Source organism: Rhagoletis zephyria, unplaced genomic scaffold (genome assembly GCF_001687245.7).
Source record: "Rhagoletis zephyria isolate East Lansing unplaced genomic scaffold, Rhagoletis_zephyria_1.1 Rzeph_scaffold_05512, whole genome shotgun sequence".
NCBI classification, from domain to species: Eukaryota; Metazoa; Arthropoda; class Insecta; order Diptera; family Tephritidae; genus Rhagoletis; species Rhagoletis zephyria.
In genome coordinates this window covers 1-8,772 of record NW_016162595.1, presented here as the reverse complement: position 1 = coordinate 8,772, position 8,772 = coordinate 1, and the positions used below count along the sequence as shown (strand labels likewise).

Genomic DNA, 8,772 nt, shown 5'->3' with positions numbered 1-8,772 from the left:
TACTTTACAGTACATAGTATCTATTTTTAAAAATTAATTTTTCAATTTATTTCACTGCTCATTAGTCATTTACGTTTCTAGTATCAACTGTAGCACAAAACGATTACCGTCGCTACCTGCATACTAAGTTCACTAGTCTTTTTTCATACTTATTATTTTGTCATAGTAAAAAAAGTAATAGTAAGAGGCATACAGATAAATAGGAACGTCGAGGCAAACTACTGTTGGAACAATGGAAATACAGAGAGTAGTGGCTGAGGCCTTATACTTATACATATACCTATACATATATGTATGTACATACCTACACTTTTGAAAGCATGTTTAATGTTTCTTTGACATTGATCGATACCTGGGCCTATGGAGTGGTAGTACCCAACTCTAACCAAGCAGCTACAGCGGCCTTTTATAGGTAAATCAAGGTCACGTAAAAAATGTGTTTAAAAAAATACTAATTAAACTCATGGCGCCTTCCTAATTTGTGAATGCGTATAAAATTATTAACTGGCAGAAAAAAATAACTGAAATCTTTACATATGTATTTATGTAAGCACATTAGGGTGAGTCTTACTTTTCAACTTGGATCCACAAAGCAAGACTCGCGCTTGATAGGTTCCTTTGGTCATAAAAATGTGGTTGGTATGCTAAAAATTTACGAAATCGGGTAATGGCTCTATAACTTCCAAACCTAACGATATATGAAAATCTCGTTCTTTTACTTTCTTTTCGTGAATTATAGTATGTAGGTTCCTTTTCCTATTTTATTGGAAATTTAAGAATTAGCGTATATAACTTTAAAGCTCTTGAGGCTGATGCTTCCCTTGTCCAATTTTGAATGCCCATACTGTTTTTTACAATAAATTGGCTGATCGCCGCTGTGGTGTAGTGGTAAGCAGTGCGCGCTTCCACTCATCAGCACCTGGGTTCAAGCCCTGCTCAAAGCAACATCACAAAAAAAATTTAGAAAAAGGTTTTTTCTTAACAGCGGTCGTCCCTCGGCAGGCAATGGCAAACCTCCGAGTGTATTTCTGCCATGAAAAACAGCTTCTCATAAAAATGCAATCGCCGTTCGGAGTCGGCGTAAAACTGTAGGTCCCTCCGCTTTGTGTGACAACATCAAGGCGCACGCCACAAATCGGAGGAGAAGCTCGGCCAAACACTAACATATGTGTAAGCGCCAATCTATTATTATTATTATTTACTTTACAGTACATAGTATCTATTTTTAAAAATTAATTTTTCAATTTATTTCACTGCTCATTAGTCATTTACGTTTCTAGTATCAACTGTAGCACAAAACGATTACCGTCGCTACCTGCATACTAAGTTCACTAGTCTTTTTTCATACTTATTATTTTGTCATAGTAAAAAAATTAATAGTAAGAGGCATACAGATAAATAGGAACGTCGAGGCAAACTACTGTTGGAACAATGGAAATACAGAGAGTAGTGGCTGAGGCCTTATACTTATACATATACCTATACATATATGTATGTACATACCTACACTTTTGAAAGCATGTTTAGATAAGTACATATGTATGTAGAAACATTCATAAATATATAGTAAGTAAGTACGTATCTATGAAGAAATGTGTTTTTCTATACTTGCTCGTAAGTGCGACTCTTGTCAGTAATCATCAAGTGACGTGAAGTTTTTTTCGAAAGCTGCTTTATTTTACGAGTATTTCAAATGTGATCTGCTCTCATAGCGATTGCGATCGCGAAAGCACTTGAGTAGACAGACAATTGTCGGCTTACTTTGAGTGTTAACAGAAGCAGACATTCTTGCATCTCGAAAAAAGTTTAAGTAATTGTCTTTTAATTTGTATGTATGGCAATATGGCGGCAAAGGTTTTTGTCTAGATTTCTTAAGGCAGGCAAGGCAATAGAAACATCCATTGAGAAAATAGATTTGATGACTTCAAAAATAGACTTTGCTTCACTTTTTTGCAGTCATTTACCTACTTCTACTTCTTATTTGGCACTACAACTGCTTGTTGGTTTGGGGGCAGACAGGCACTTCTGCGCTTGGCCCTTTCATTTTGTTTGAGGGCGCACTCGCTTTCTTTGTCCAACCATGGATGCCGAGTGGAATGATCTTTTCATTGGAGCATATTCATCCGTGCATAGAACATGCCCAAGCCAGCGCAATCGTTGTATTTTTTATGCGCTTAATTAAATTTATTCGTATCGTTAAAAGGCTCGTACAGCTCGTCAATCCATTACCTTCGGTACCCGCCGGCCACGGGAACAGATCTTGCAAAGTTCTCAAGAAATCCCCCAAAGCCTTCTAATCTTTGCTTAGATTCGTTCATGTTTCTACGCTATATAATAGGTCGGACATGATGAGAGACTTGTAGAACGGAATTTTTATTCGTCGAGAGAGAGTTCTGCTTTTCAATTGTGGAAATACCGACCCCAAAGTAGCAACTGTTGGCAAGAGTGATTTTTCGCTTGAACTCTAGGCTAACATTATTGGTGGTATTTATGATGGATCCTAAGTGGACAAAGTTCATCACTACTTAACTGTGTCCCAATATGCGAAGACTTTTTATTTTTCTTCAGGAGGTACTTTGTCTCGTCTAACTTCGCCGTTAGACCAATCTTTTTAGCCTCTTTTCATAAGTTGGAAAATACCGCGCTGACTTCCCTGGGCCTCAGGCCAACGATGCATACGTATATGGTGGCGCTGCGATTCAGATTGACAGCTCTTATCATGCTTTTCAGCATTCGTGTGGACTGAAACGGCGAAGAGGCCCTAGCTAATTTAAACTTAGTTGAGTATTGTGTTAAACGTCTCCAAAATTTAGACATGCTATCAAAAGCAGCTTTGAAATCGACAAAATGATGGTGTGTCTTGATTTTTATATCGCGTGTCTTTTCCAGAAGTTGACGTGTTGTGAAAGTCTAGTCAATGGTGGACTTATCAGGTCTCAAGCCACACCGATAGGATCCCATCACGTATCGTCGACAGAACCTTAAAAGTAATATTAAGAAGTTAATTCTGCGATAATTGGCACAAGCGGCGGGATCTTCTCTCTTGACAAAGTACACAGAGGTTCCCATCTTCAGGTAACGGCTGTTCGCCGCCCGCCTGTTTTGAAAAGCTTGGCCGGTATACCGTCGGCACTGGGGTATTTTTGTATTTTTAAAAAACATCATTCCGGTTTTCATCCCCCGATGTTGCCATTCATAAGCGTTGCGAAGTTTACTCAAGTAAACTATGGTCATCCGTTAACAGAGTTTCAACTTCGTCTCTACAGAAGTCAGCCTTGGTCTTGAAGCCATTTGATTGCTGCCTTTTTTTCTGATACAAGCTTTCAAGCGGTCAGATTGTCTGCACCGCAGCTGTTTTGGTTTTGAATATTGTTCGAATTTGTTTCTCCCTAACTCTATTTTCTTTAGCCTATTAACAGCGGAATGTAATGATTTCCTTTCTAAGTCGTATTTTTTTTTATACCAAGTTTTGCAGTTTTTATAGCTTGGATCTGACGGAGATATAAATATTAAATTCCAGGCCTTTTTATCTTTAGTAGGACTTGTAGCCCAAATCCGCTTATGGTATTTTGGGTATAAACAATTTTAGTCAGGCGAATCGTCACATATTCTGTTGTAGTAAGGTGCCGTAGAGCGATGATCGAATCGACGGATTCTATATAAAACAGACTACCATAGAATTTAGCTTAGCGATCAGAATTCTTCAAGTGGTGTCTTTTCTTAAACAAAGTATGCACATCGAAAGCTTTCCTACAAAAAAAGCAAAGGAAAGAACCGGCTACCATCTTGAGGAACTTTCTATACCGTCGCGACGGTTTCAAGACTGAAAATGAAACTGGAGCTGGACGGCTTTTATATGGCATAGTGGGTGGTACGCGACAGATGGCGCGGACAACAAGTCAGGGCTTGCTGCGATAGCCAAACTGGCCTGGAGACTTTGAAAATCGCTTGTAACGTTTTAGCGCTGTACGTGCCATTTTGATGCGTTATCTCTGGAATCTGTGATGCTGTCTGCTACCATGATTCGTTGGTATCTTCAAACGACTAGAACTTGTCGATGAGCATTCAGAAATCTCTTTTAGATCTTGCATGAAAAATTTGCTTAGTATTTCATAGCTTTTAAGCGCTAGTACCCGACTAAGCGGAAGCCCCTGAATCTCAGGGTTAAAAATCCAATCTGGTAACCGTGGTTGTTGCTGATGCCAATGCTAGACATGCTCCTGGACTATACGAAAAAGTGGATGCGTTTGGTACTCCTTCACAGTTTCTTTCCTCCTCGAGGCTTAAAAAAAAATCGCAGGTAAACTCAGAAGGCAGTAGGTACTGGTGAGAAGTACCCTTGGTTATGCTTTCACTAGGAAAGATAAACATCTTCCGAACAGAGCTGATATCAAGTTGCTTATTGGCTATCTGACGGGCCATAATAATCTGCGCTCTCTCACACGCACCAGATTGGTATTTCCACAGAGACCGATTGTCGTCTTTGGCTTGAAGACATCGGAGCACATTATATGTGATTGTCCGGCATTGGCCAGACTAAGACTGCAATGCTTCAGTTCTTCCACAGTCGGTGCCCTTAAGGTTAGGCATTCGTCTACCAAGAAACTTTTAGAATTTACAATTAGACGATAGCCAAATAAATATCCATATTTAAGACTACGTTACCGCGAAAAAAAATTAAGAAAATTCTTCTAAGCGAGGAGAAATGGCAACTCATATATCATTGTGAACATGTTATTATGGCAAGAAGAAATCTTTGCAAAGTGGCCAAGTTCCTTAATTAAATTCTTTGCGAACAGTGAAAAACTTTTCACCTTTTGGAGGATTTCATACTGCATGTATGTCAATTTCAGTTGCGAATGAGTTGAAAGTGCGGAAGAATATAATTAAAGGCGGTAATATCTGTAGTCTGAATGTAATCTGGCGAACATTTATTCTTGCAACGGTGGATAAGTAAGAAAGATTGAAGCCCAAGTTCGGCTGCCTACGAAATACCCCATAATGTTTTGTATCAAAGGCCTGGTTTAGAAAATAGACCCAAATTTTTTATGTATGCAGTGCAATCTAGTCCAAATAGAAAGCCTTGAGCATTTGCTCTTCAAGTACCCAATTTATTATTTCTTTAGGGACGACTACATATCACCCCTTGTAAAAGAGTTTGAAAACAAACTAATTCATATATTACAATTGACCGACCAATTTACAGTCAGCATGGTGTACCTTTATGTTGTGAACTGTTAGCGATTCAGAGCCAACATATTAAATGAATAAATTGTGTAAACTAATGCAATTTTCTTAAATTCTTTTTTAAGTAGTTTTGCTTTCAGTATATTTGTGAATAATTGTGTAATTCTCAACCATGTAAACTCAAATGTAACAATATGAGAAAGACCGCTAAAACAAGACCGTTCCTAAGCAGGGTTAAATAAAATGAATGATACGGAAAAAATTATACCCCTTTTTTATATCAAAAAATATTTAGAGGTCGCTTAAAGTTGTTCTTGTATTTTATACGGGGGAAAAACCAGTTTTCTTAAAAATGGTTTAGAATTCTTGAAAATCAATATTTCTTAATTGGAAAAGTTTGGTTCTCTTTAAGAGACTGCTAATGATAATACCCAATTGTTAATTTTACCATCTCCAATAATAGCGATTTGTTATGGGTTCCCCATTGCATTTTTGAGGGTTTTAGGGGTCTTAAAAGAAATAGTTAATCGTATAAAATGGTTAAATAAATATTTGGGTAATATTATTGAAAATCTCCAAAAGAGAAACAAAGTTTTCCGATCGAAAAATCTATACCATTTCTACAAAAACGATGTTTTCCCCCATATATAATATTTCCCCCTAAATATTTCTTGATTTCTAAATAAAGACAATTTTTATCGGTATAGTTCAGTCATAGACAGTGAGATCATCAAAATTCCGACTATACTTTTATGTAGACCCCAATGTACCTACATACATATGAACATATATTTTTATTGAATTTTTATGAATATTAATTCAACTGCATCGATAGATTAATCACTTTCTTGTTTATGCAAATAATGTATAAATTTATTCAATTGTTACCAATTGTCTGAAAATAATAAAAAAAAAGTTAACAAAATCGTGAGCTACTTTGTAGGTACATTTGATAGCAAAAAGGTACATTTCTATTGTCAAATTGGGTACAATTTGAAATTTCGATTTTCCATCCCTGTTGCTAACCAAAGCAATCAACCACTGACAGCCGCGCCGCAGCTGCATTTCCATCGCAGCCGCTAGATGCTACCCACACATTTATGCATATTCCCACACACACACATACACATTTTTATAAAAATCGAACGCAGCAGCTCTGGCGGTTTGACAATCCAATTGCAGCAAGCTGCTAAACACAATGGAATTAAACAAAAATTGGTTTGGCAAAGTTTTTTTTTTTAAGTAAAACGTTTTACTTCTGGGAACTTACACTCTTCTAGCTGTAGCTTGCACAATATTTGTTTCATAAATGTTTATACACTTTTGTAAAAGTCGTTCGATTTCGTTAGGAACCGTCGCGGTTACACCGACGTCAACGTTCTGTCGTAGAGGCACTGAGTATCGTTTTTGTTTTTGCTAACTCCACTTCCTGCGCCAACACTTTTTTCTACTTTATTTTCAAGCCACACATTTTATGCTTTTATACAGCAGCAGCGTATTTCATTGCAATACTCGTGTTTCATTTATTTATTTAAAAATATTTTTACACTTTGCTCGGTTTGTCTACAATATGCTTGTTATTGTTTTTCACTATTTCATTTATTTTTATTTTTCTTTAATCTTCACTAGCGCTCTGCGACACGCGCCCACTCACGCATTTACGTACGTACACGACGGCGACCGCTTCGAAACTCTTTTGCTCAGAGCAACTGCTGGCTGCATTTTTCGCCCAGTTGTTTATGAATGTATGAGTGTTTGTATATCCGGACAGCATTCGCCGCTAATTTTCACTACTTTTTCACACAAGTGTATCTGAATGGTGGGGTTTGTTATAGGCAACACTGAAAAACTGGTTCCACGTTTTTGTTTACACTGCGTGTGCGACTGAGATGGCTATAGTGTAGCGTACGCAATGCGGCGAATTTAAAGCGGCGAGTAGCAGCTACTTGGCTCTTTGCGCTGGTTGGATGACAGCTGTTATGTCACTGTTAAATGTCAGGTAGTAAAGTACCGTACACAATGAAGTCGATAAAAGGCGTATCAAAGCGCGACATGGCAACAAGGCGTCTGACCAAAAATTTTTTGTTAAGCAGTATAAGAGCTTATGGAATCTCGGCTTTCGGTTGAAATTTACGCGAAAGCTAACAAATATTTTAATTAAATAAGAAAGTGGCTTAACTTTAGAATTATACTACCTCAAAACAAATTTGACAAAGTACGACGGAAAGTCGTTCTGTAAGACATTGAATAAATAAATATATATTTTACCACTTGATTTTAGATCAAACATTCCATTCAGTTAATAAAACTCTGCCAAATTTTCTTCAAAACGTCGGTTTCACGCGTTAATAATGTTCTTGGCCGATTCCACTACTGGATCTTTCTCTCTCTCTGTGGCTCTTGACAACGATGAGACTAGCAGCGAGCACCTGTGGCAGTGATGCCACGGGGAAATTTTTTCCTTACCAAAATTTCATACAAAAACCAACAAAAAACTACCACACATTTTTTAGAGGTTTTTATTTTTATTTTTATTTTTTTTCAATGTCAAGTTTATTGAAAATGTAGATGACATAACATTTAGTAAAACAAAAATAAAGCTACTACAATAAAAGCAAATTAATTTTTTTTTATGTCTCTTTATTGTTATTATGTATATAATTACTTCGGGAATAATCGGGCTGTGACCTAAAAAGATCTACTGAGCTAAACCCTAATTTTAAAAGCTCCAACCATAGGCTATTGAAAAGCACTTTGGAGGGTGTCATGTTCCTTATTTTTGATAGAGAAAACAACCGTACATGTAGATGTATAACTCGGGATCATCCAGGAATGGCTTGAGAACCTCCAAATGACCCCGAGGATATCCTAAGGCGAAGAAACCTGCTGATCTAATAAACCACCTTGTATAAATTCGCCTTGATCTGGCATCGTCTGCTCGTCCTCGGCCTCGCGGAGAGTACTTATGAGCGCAGGTGTGCGCCGAAGACTCTTGGAAACAGCGGGACTACAATATTGGCTGTGGGTATTAATAAGATATATACTCCCAGATAGAGTTGGTATAGAACAAGGGAACTGTTACCATTAACTTGGAGCTTTGTGACTTTGGAAATATATGCGAGTAGAGGTTTTGATAGAAGACAGGGGAAAATGAATTCAAGCTTACAAACAGCTCAGTGTGTATGAACGGGCATCAACGTCACACGTCATTTTACGATGACAGGCTGGAGTCAATGACTTGTAAGACTTGACCACTCCCGGTTTTTTAGTCTATTGGTTGTTTACAGCGCTTTCAAAGGAACGGTTTTATAGACCAGTTTGTGAGATGAATTCAATATCCACCTTTATATGTACATGTACAATATGAAGAATTAGACTTCCAAACAATGAAAATTCCCAAAGCTGTCGAATGAAAGATAGAAAGTAAGTTGTCAAAGATTTTCTTTCGACAGCTTTGGCAATTTTCATCGTTTGGAAGTAAAATTCTTCATGTTGCAGAGTACGTCTTAACCAGCGATGGGCAGAGAGAGCTTTTAACCTACACGTGCCTAGACTTTAGTCTCTAATATGTCCTCACAACGGGCC

General features: G+C 37.6%; 1 long non-coding RNA gene across 1 annotated transcript in view; it reads right to left on the bottom strand.

Moving 5' to 3' along the window:
• LOC108372185 (uncharacterized) overlaps positions 1 to 6,988 on the bottom strand; it is a 15,618-nt gene extending 8,630 nt beyond the window's left edge. Inside the window, exon 1 of the long non-coding RNA XR_001848820.1 lies at positions 6,458 to 6,988. This is a non-coding gene — a long non-coding RNA (uncharacterized LOC108372185). The remainder of the gene's footprint in view (positions 1 to 6,457) is intronic.
• Between the last annotated feature and the right edge of the window lie 1,784 nt (positions 6,989 to 8,772).